The 10,564-nt window shown below is 46.3% G+C and overlaps 1 long non-coding RNA gene across 1 annotated transcript; it reads left to right on the top strand.

Annotated features, from left to right (window-relative positions):
• The first annotated feature begins 5,826 nt into the window (after positions 1–5,826).
• LOC130282451 (uncharacterized) lies at positions 5,827–6,662 on the top strand. The gene is made up of 3 exons (XR_008846392.1): positions 5,827–6,001; positions 6,102–6,266; positions 6,370–6,662. It is a non-coding gene; the product is annotated as an uncharacterized LOC130282451 (long non-coding RNA).
• The last annotated feature ends 3,902 nt before the right edge of the window (positions 6,663–10,564 follow it).

Below are 10,564 nucleotides of genomic sequence, written 5' to 3'. Positions count from 1 at the left end.
CCTCTCTTGATGTTTTGGCAGAAGAAATAGGGGAAGAGGAAGTGAGACTGGCGATCGAGGGGCTCGCCCCCAAAAAGTCGCCAGGCCCGGATGGCTTAACATCTGAGTGGTACAGGACCTTTAAGGAGTCTTTAGCTCCCCTCTTGACTGAGGTATTTAATGAGTGTCTCTCCTCGGGCACTCTGCCGAAGTCAATGAGGAGGTCAGCCCTGATTCTTCTGTCAAAGGGTAAAGATCCTAGCCGTGTTGAGAATTGGAGGCCCATAGCTCTTCTCAATACGGACAGGAAGCTTCTGGCCAAGATATTGTTTAATCGGCTGGTGAAGTTTGCACCCCGGCTCCTTTCGGGGGCTCAGCACTGCTCTGTTCCAGGCCGAAGCACCTTAAGTGCTGTCCTTAGTGTCAGGGAGGCAGTGGAGCGGAGTAGTGCAGGTCTCTGGAAGGGGTACTTGCTGTCCTTGGATCAGGCCAAAGCATTTGATCGGGTGAACCACGAGTACCTCTGGTCCGTCCTCCTGAGATATGGCTTACCAACTACTTTTGTTAATTGGCTTAAGATCTTGTATGCAGGGGCAGAGAGTTTCCCGCTTGTGAACGGGTGGTCTGGCCGCTCTTTTGAGGTGGGGTCCGGAGTCCGTCAGGGTTGTCCTTTGAGCCCGCTTTTATACGTGTTCGCAATCGATCCCTTCGTCCGGAGGGTAGATTGTGGGCCGTTGGCGGGAGTCGGGATGAGTCTGGCGGAGCCGGCTGTCACCCAGAGAGTGGTGGCGTACGCTTATGATGTCACTATTTTCGTCTCCTCGAGAGAGGAGGTCGATGTGGTGATGTCGGAGGTGGAACGCTACTCGGAGGCATCCGGGTCTAAGATCAACCGGGATAAGTGTGAGAGTCTCTGGCTGGGAGGGGGGGATCCCACGTTTGATCTCCCGGACACCCTTCCAGGGCCCCAAGAATCAGCAAAAGTCTTAGGCATCACATTCGGCCAGGATGATTATCCCACCAAAAACTGGGATGGTAAGCTCCAGGATGCCACTCAGAAGGTGAACCAGTGGAAGGGTTGGTCTATGACCCTCAGGGAAAGGGTACACCTGATCAAATCGTACCTGCTCCCCTTGTTTATCTATCTGGGCAGCGTATGTATCTTGCCAGAGGCTTACTATACTAGGATCTACAGCCTGTTTTTCCAACTGTTATGGGGGAACAGGATGAACCTAGTCAAGAGGGAGGTTACGTACCGCACGAGGAGACTAGGGGGTTTATCTATGGTAAACCCTGTGGTGTTCTTTACGAACACCTTCTTGAAAGCCAACATCGCAAACCTCTGGTCAGAGAGGGCTCCTCCGTGGGTACTCTCCTGCAGGGAATGGTTTCGGCCTTTCTTCCAGGAATGGGAGACAGGAGGGCAAGTGAAGGACCTCCGTACGCCCCATGGATATCTTCCGGCTTACGCTACCCCGACTCTGAAGGCGATACGTCGGTGGGGTCTGGGAGTGTGGGAGATCAGGACCCAGTCAAGGCAGTTCCTTGACAAACGGGTTCTGTTGACCCACTTTCAGAAGCCTCTGGCGCTCAGGGACTGCCCAGGTCGGGATCTGAGGGTGGGGTTGTATCTTTTGAACATGAAAAGGATCCCCCAGAAGTTTTGGGACTTGGCCTGGCGCTGCTTTCAGGGGAAGCTATATGTAAGGGACAACCTGAAGTGTAGGAACTCTGATGACCGGGGATGTCCCCGAGAAGAGTGCGGGGACACGCTGGAAAGCATGGACCACTTCCTGCTTCATTGTCCCTTTAATATTGGGGTCTACAACCGGGTGGGCGCTTCCATCGGCTGGAGTCAACTTGCCGGCCTTACCTATCCGGAGTGGGCTTATGGGGCATTCAGGTCCCTGGGTGGCCGAGACCGGGGCACTTTATTCTTAGTTAGCTTAGTGGTTAGGTACTACACGTGGAGTGCACGGTGTTTAGTGTCGACCCAACAGAAAATCCTCTCCGAGGTGGAGGTCTGTAGGAATATCACCGGTGACCTTGGGAAGATCAGGTCTTTGGAGTATGGCAGTCTTGGTACCAGTAGGGCTTCTCTCCTATGGAGAGGTTTTTCTTTTGATGTGCCCTAGGTACTAGGCCCTTAAGGTGAAGTACCTTATTTTGGCCAGGGATAGTGTATATATCTTAGGGTGAGTATAGGGTCAGTTTCATGAAGGGATAGTGATAGGGTTAGAGGTTGATAGGGAGAGGAATTTAAATTTAATTTTATCAGGATTGCCATCCTTCTTCCTGGTGGGGGGCTATGCATGTCACCTTAGCCTTTTGTTTTGTTTTCTATGGAAAAGATTGTAAAGGGCTTGCAGGCAACCAAACTTGAGCCTTGTGGTTTTGGTGTATTGTACTGTTAATATTGCTTGTTGTAGAGTATGTAAATATTGTTTTGTATATATATTGTTCTGTTTACATTAGGTGGGTAGGGGTGTATTTTAGGTTGGGTGGGGGTTTTTCGGGGGGTGGTGGTGGTCTGTACCCAGGACTGGACTGTTGCAGTGGGTACTATTTTGGGGGTCTGGTATGGGTCAGTTGTGGACAAAAACTGTGACCTATGGACTCTGACCCATGTCCAGAGGGGGTGGTGGGTGATGGGATAGTTTAGTATAGGTTGTTTTTCTGTGTTATTGAGTTGTTTGTTATGTATAATCTGTATAGTTTTATGTATACACCTTATATATATATATATTTTTTTTTTGTAATATTTTTTATTTTATTTGTACAATGTCATAATTATTTGGGAGAGAAAGGCAGTCGGACCAGTTTTCAGTTATTATAGTATAATGTTAAGAGTACACTATATTTATGTTTGTGTTTATGTTTGTGTCCCAGTGTGGATTAGTTTTTGTTTGTGGGTATATGTATGTGTGTGTGTGGTGGGGGTAGGGGAGGTTAAAAAAAAAACATATAAAAAAAAAAAAAAAAGGGTGGGTGTGTATGTGTGTATGTATGTGTGTATGTATGTGTATGTGTATACATATATATATATATGTGTGTGTGTGTATGTATATGTGTATGTATGTGTATGTGTATGCATATATATATATATATATATATATATATGTGTGTGTGTGTATGTGTATGTATGTGTGTGTATATATATATATATATATAGAAAGAAAAAAAAATAAATAAAAAAAATAAATAAAGTGTATATATATATATATATATATATATATATATATATATATATATATATGTGTATATATTTTGTTATCCAAGTTGGATTATTTTTGTTACGGCAGCTAGCCATATTTTTGTTTTGTTATTGGGGGGAGGAGCAGTGTGGTAATGTTTCCTAGTTTGGATATTTTTAGTTTTTGATCCCAGCGTGGAAAGCTTTATTTATGTTCATTAGGTATGTGTGTGTGTGTGTGTGTTGGACTATAGTAGGTAATGATTTATTTATTCATTTATTTTTGGTTTATCTGGGCTGGCCGGTTAGGAAGGTTTAAGTTGTTATTTTGAGACGGATAGTTTGTTTTTATGTTCAGTTTTGTTAATTTTGTTACAGTGAAATGAACTTGTTTTATGTTTTGTAAAGTTTTGTACTTTTATAATAAAAAAGAGTGTCAGCAGAGAGCACTGTGGTCAGACTGAAAAGAAATCCAAAAAGAAAATAACTTCCTCTGTAGAATACAGCAGCTGATAAGTATTGGAAGGATTAAGATTTTTAAATAGAAATAATTTACAAATCTGGCAAATTTCATTAAAGTTGGATGGGAAAATGAAAAAATATATATTTTTTCACTAAAATGCTGGTGTTACCCTAAATTTTTCATTTTCACAAGGGAAAATAGGAAAAAAAGCCCCCCCAAATTTGTATCCCCATTTCTTCTGAGTAAGAACATACCCCATATGTGAATTTAAAGTGCTCTGCGGGTGAACTACAATACTCAGAAGAGAAGGAGCGCCATTGGGATTTTGTAGAGAAAATTTGTCCGGAATTGAAGGCCACATGTGTTTACAAAGCCCCCATAGTGCCAGAACAATGGACCCCCGACACATGTGACCCCATTTTGGAAACTACACCCCTCATGTAATGTAATAAGGGGTACATTGAGAATTTACGCCCCACATGTGTCTGACAGATTTTTGGAACAGTGGTCCATAAAAATGAAAAATTAAATTTTTCATTTGCACAGCCCACTGTTCCAAAGATCTGTGGGGTGTAAATACTCACTGCACCCCTTATTACATTCTGTGAGGGGTGTAGTTTTCAAAATGGGGTCACATGTGGGGGGGTCCACTGTTTTGGCACCACGGGGGGCTTTGTAAACGCACATGGCCCTGACCATTCCAAACTAATTCTCTTTCCAAAATCTCAATGGCGCTCCTCCTCTTCTGAGCATTGTAGTTCGCCAGAACTTTCACAGAAAGAAAGCCGTTCACTGCGGCATCTTGGTCATTAGATCGGTCAGCCTGGTCCCAGCCGGAGTGGTTGTGGTGCAAAACTGTGCAGCTAGGAAAAAACCACCAGTAAGTGCCCGCTGCATTCACCAGCACAGAAAGCCACATATGCCAGCGGAAAGCCGCCACATAAATGCTGCACATGCTGTATGCCGCAACTATGCAAATATATCTAGCACAGCCTGCAGCCTGTTCACACCTATTGTGAAAACATTCATTTCAGCTGGGATTACACTTGGCGTGTTTGTCATAAAAATCACCATGCTCGCTGCGGGCACATGTTAGGTTGGAATCAATAGGGTAATATGAAACACCAGGGGGGGGGTATTTTCTCACTTTTTTTTTAATAGAAATCCTTCAGTCAAATGATGAAAGAATCACATGACTTGTAATGAGAAAAGCCAGAGGGGAAAAAAACACCAAAGAAAAAACACTTCCTATAATAATAATGATGATGATGATGATTATGATAATAATAATTATACACATTGGGACAGATGTATGAAAACCTGTGCAGAGGTCAAGTGGACCAGTTGCCCATAGCAACCAATCAGATCGCTTCTTTCCCTTTTCAGAGGCCTTTTTAAAAATTAAAGAAACTACCTGATTGGTTGCTATGGGCAACTGGTCCACTTTCCCTCTTCCCTGGTTTTGATAAATCTCTAAGACCCTCCCCAGTGCTTTTAGCAGAAATAACACAAAGATAGCTGAGAAAAGAAATAAGGGGGAAGATTTTGATGTTTGTTTGTTTTTTGCAAAAAAAAAAACATCAAACAAGAATTGTGTTTGTTCCTAGGCTTAGGCTGTGATTTAAAACAACATATAAATGGTGTTTTTCAAAGCCCACATTGCTTTATTTCTGGTGCTTTTTCCCCCCTTTCGACAGGCGTCTGTCCAGCTATTGCAAAGCTACAACTCCCAGCATGCCCTTACAGCCGAAGGCTGAGAGTTGTAGTTTTGCAACAGGTGGGCAGCCACAGGGGATCGATGTTGCAGTATGTCAATCTAGGGCCATGGTGTCTGATCTTGAACTGGCAGCAGGAGCCACGACCACTTTAAATCAATGGCTGCTGGGACGTCTGCCTAGTGACATCCTTCGCTCCAGACCGCAACGTCAGGGACGTCCCGGCGGCCAGCGCTGCTCATTGAGCCTACCGGAGTAGCATTGATCTATTTAAGAAACCTATGGGCCCAGGCTGTTGGGGCAACCAAATGATATTACATATACAGAATGTCTGGTTAGGAGAAACAAATATAATGCACCCACAGGGAGCAGCGCCATTTTAATATAAATTGTCAAAAACCTTAGATAACAGTCATACAGAATATATTAGAAAGCTTTTTGATTTTCAGCCAATCAGAGAGCAGCACTATTGAAATAGAACTCCCAGGAGGTAACAGCGTGTCACACATGTGATGTCATAACCATTGTCCACCAAAGAGCAGCACTGAGCAGAAATAACACTGCTCCTGTTCATTCTTCATCAGTGAGGGGCCGGTGCTGGACACTGTGTAGGGACGAGGGAATGCAAAGTCATACACATGACTGTGACTGGTAAGTGTTACATTGTTGTGTCCAAAAGATCTTTAGTGCAGTTCCATGTGTATTTCTATGATAAACATGTAAATAATTGATCTTTTTTTTCTTATCTTAGATGCACTATTTCCAGGACATGGAGTAGCATTTCCGGACCTACAGCAAGACGTTGGATGAAGGCATAGCCCCAGAAATAACACTGCTCATGTTCATCAGTGAGGGGCCGGTGCTGGACACTGTGTAGGGACACGGGAATGCAAAGTCATGCACATGACTGTGACTGGTAAGTGTTACATTGTTTTGTCCAAAAGGTCTTTATTGCAGTTCCATGTGCATTTCTATGATAAACATGTAAATAATCTATCTTTTTATGTCCCCTATCTTAGATGCACTATTTCCAGGACATGGAGTAGCATTTTGGGACCTACAGCAAGACATTGGATGAAGGCACAGGCCTAGGAATCATGCACATACACAGAAACATTTTCCCAAATTATAGAGGTAACCTCCTTTAGTATGCCCAGAGGAAGGGCAATACAGTAGCCATGGATTCCCTACAGGTTTCCTCCCCTCTGGAGGTTTTCCCTGTCCTGAGTATTAGTTACTGTACGCTCTTTGTGAGTGATGGGAGGTTACAAAAAATCCCCTACACAAACATTTTAATAAATTATAAATAAAGTTCCCCTTTTTTTAAACTGTTCTTTGACTTGTTTGACTCATTTATTTATTTCTGTGTGTGAAAATAGAGTTAGCAAAACATGGATGACCAAAGCTGCTCTCCTGCACGATCTGCATAATGCGGTGCAGAGAGAGGCAACTGGTGCTGGGTGGTGCAGTTTATGAGGCAAACGTAGAACAGCCAGCAAGTTCCATGCACAAGCCTTTTTCTGATGAATGGGACTCATGCAGGGAACTTGCTAGGGGTCATACGGGTGCAAAGGATCAACTTTTAAGTACATGAACTGTCCCTTAAAGGGGTACTCCGCCTCTAGATATCTTATCCCCTATGTAAAGGATAGGGGATAAGATGTCTGATCAAGGGGATCCTGCTGCTGCAATCTCCATGCAGCAACCAAAATTCTAAATAGTATGTTTAGATCACTGGTTCCTGTGGTGGAATTCGTGACATCATGCCACACCTTCTTGTGACATCACACCACCTCCCATTGACATAAATGGAAAAGGCGTGGCGTGAGGTCACGACCCGCACCACGAGAACCCAGAGTTCTAAACATATTATTTGGAACGCCGGGTGCTGCATGAAGATCGCGGGGGTCCCAGTGATCAGTCATCTTTTGTCCTATCCTTAAGGTAGGGGATAAGATATCTAGGGGCAGAGTACCACTTTAAGGAATTAGAGAGTGTAGGCATGCCTTACAAGCAGGTAGAAAAAGAACAGCTGGGAGAAATGACAGGATACGAAGCAATGTTTGGCTGGGACCGATTTTGGGTGTGTTCTGGCCAATTAAAGGAGAACTATGGCAAAAATTAACTTATCCACTATCCATGGGTTATGGGATAAGCAGCTGATCGTGGGGGGTCCCCCTGCAATACCTGGGATGAGACCCGTCGCTCAGTGAGAAGCGCGCGCTGCAGACGTCAAATCTCATGACTAGGGGATATTATAACTGCTAAGGCCTACCTTTTCCCATACCACCACCAACCACTTCCCTCCATGATCCCTTACCTTAAAACATGACAAGACCATGTGTTGGTGTAAACAGGCCACAGCAGCCCCTTTAATAAATATCAACCAATTATAACATTGTGAACAACAATTGTATGAACGTCATACATAAACAATAAAACATTTAACCATATAAATGTCCCTATCACAGGAGGAGGACCTGAAGGCACTATTACCCAACTTCTTCTGGGGCCTCACTTGCCCCTAGCCGCAAGTCGCCTGCACAGGGTCACCGTTTGTGAGGCCCCCCCAAACCGTTCTGGGACCCATGTCCCCCTGATGACTTCTCCATCGGGCTGGGAACCGCTCCCAGCCCACCTCCACACTCTCTCCCATCTCCATCATGCCATACACAGGTGCCTCCAGGTCCCACTCCTGCCCCCGCCACAACGGCGACAAGTGACCCCCCTCACTTGTCCCCGTTCCTCCACAAAACAAGGGCTCGGGCCTCCTTAATCTCCAAAAGCCACAAGTCCATGCCAAACACATTGAGAAGAATACCATCCTGATCCATGAACTCAGGAGCACCCCCTTCCAGATCCCGGTGTTGTACCACCAGGCCCCCATTACGCGCCACAAACTTGCTGACAACCTTATTAATCTTAATGTGAATTCGGGTAGAAAAACAGACATGGTGCACATCTACAATCTTGTATAATGATCTGATTGCTTCTCAGCATAATATCAAAAACTAACAGGTTGTTAGTATACATTTTTGATCAAAAAGTACAAGCCCACTCGCCACGTCAAGGCCACCTATCCAGAGTGGGTGCCTAACGTCCCTAGCATAAAATGGCGCAGCACCGGGCGGCGACCACCACCGCCGCGACACCAATGCCCACAGGGGGGAACGACCCACTGGCAGAGCGGACCCAATGCCACTCAAACCAGTCTATGGGCCGCACCCCTCCCCCCCGCAGACACGGCGCCACAGCAGCAATGGACACCGCACAGCACCACACCAGTGTGAACAAGGTGTAATAGCTCACTTACCATGCTCTCCCAGTCAGACTGGGAGGCTACTAGGAAAGAAATGGCCCAGGTGTAGATAACTACTACTTATATAGGTTTGGGCTGAGGGGGTGGGGAAGAGTGCAGCACATGTTCAAAAAAAAAAAAAAAGGAGGGGATAGAAATCAGAGTGTGAATTGGGGTAGAAAAACAGACATGGTGCACCATGTCTGTTTTCTACCTGAATTCACACTGTGATTTCTATCTTCCCCTTTTTTTTTTTTTGAACATGTGCTGCACTCTTCCCCACCCCCTCAGCCCAACCCTATATAGGTAGTAATTAGCTACATAAGGGCTATTTCATTCCTAGCAGCCTCCCAGTCTGACTGGGAGAGCATGGTAAGTGAGCCATTACACCTTGTTCACACTGGTGTGGTGCTGGGCGGCGTCCGTTGCTGCCGTGGCGCTGTGTCTGCGGGCGGGTGCGGCCCATAGACTGGTTTGAGTGTCATTGGGGCCGCTCTGCCAGTGGGTCGTTCCCCCCCCCACCCCGTGGGCACTGGTGTCACGGCGGTGGTGGTCGCCGCCCAGTGCTACGCCATTTTATGATAGGGACGTTAGGGACCCACTCTGATAGGTGGCCTTGACGTGGCGAGTGGGCTTGTACTTTTTGATCAAAAATGTATACTAACAACCGGTTAGTTTTTGATATTATGCTGAGAAGCAATCAGATCATTATACAAGATTGTAGATGTGCGCCATGTCTGTTTTCTACCTGAATTCACACTTATTAATCTTAATCCTGGCTCTGTTTAAGGCAACAACCGAGCGGGCCTGCCGCCACTTGCGCCTCGCCACCATTTCCGACCAGACGACTACCAGGCCGGGGAAGGAGGACCACAACCTCAAAAGGTCTAATTTAACATCCCGAATCAAGTCCCGGGACCTCCGAGCCCCCAAATCATTACCCCCAAGATGAATCACTATTACATCGGGAGCCCTATCCAGCTGGACAAAAAATTGTACCCTCCCCAACAACTCGGCCCACCGCATCCCACTCTTTCCCAACCAATAAACCTGCCCTTCAGTGCCAGCTAACCCGTATTGGCGACCAGCCGGTCGCACGCCAGCCCGCACCCCACCCATATAAGAGTAGATGAAACATCCACATACTCCCGCTTCCAAATTTTTTCCCTCACCTCTGCTATCAGGTGCGCCCCCAAGGGGCCCTCAAAGCAAACATAGACCTCCCCCTAGCGGCATCCGCCAACCGAACACCCCCACGCCAGCCCGCACCCCCACCCCCGATGATCCATATCAATCCCGGGCCGGCATCTGAAACGACAAAAATAAATACAATACAAGCAACAGCACAAAAACACATGCATCACACCAAATGAGGACGAACATACAATTGAAACCTTTCCGACTCCCACCTCCCAATCCGTCTAATAACCTCTGGACCCAGGCCCCACCGAGACGCCTCGGTGGCCGCTCCAATACGGAAGGAGTGAGAGCTGTATCCCTCCACTGCGCACCCAACCGCCGCCAAACATTTCCGAAAAACCCCAATAAACTGAAAACGCGACAAAAAACTCCCGTCCGCATGTATGAAAAGAGGGCTCGCAACCCCCTCCCGCACCCCAAAAATGCAGTATAACAAAAAACCGGACACATAGGCGAGCCCCTCAAGGCCGCCAAATGAACAGGCACCCCTCGACCAACCTGATCCGTCTTTGAACGCCGCAAAAAACACCGCAACACCCCTTTGACAAGATAAACGTCCGAAAAAAGTAGACCCCCAACACGCTTACAACTAGGAGCCACCAGCTCCGAGATCCGAAATGCACCGAAAAAGGCCAGCGCAAAAGCCAAACGAAACAAACGACAGTCGTAGTCCGAAAAACAAATCCCCGCCAAAGCCGCCCCCAACCGCCCCAAAA

This window comes from Hyla sarda, chromosome 7 (assembly GCF_029499605.1).
Source record: "Hyla sarda isolate aHylSar1 chromosome 7, aHylSar1.hap1, whole genome shotgun sequence".
In the NCBI taxonomy this organism is placed as follows: Eukaryota; Metazoa; Chordata; class Amphibia; order Anura; family Hylidae; genus Hyla; species Hyla sarda.
This window is presented reverse-complemented; position numbering and strand designations above follow the sequence as displayed.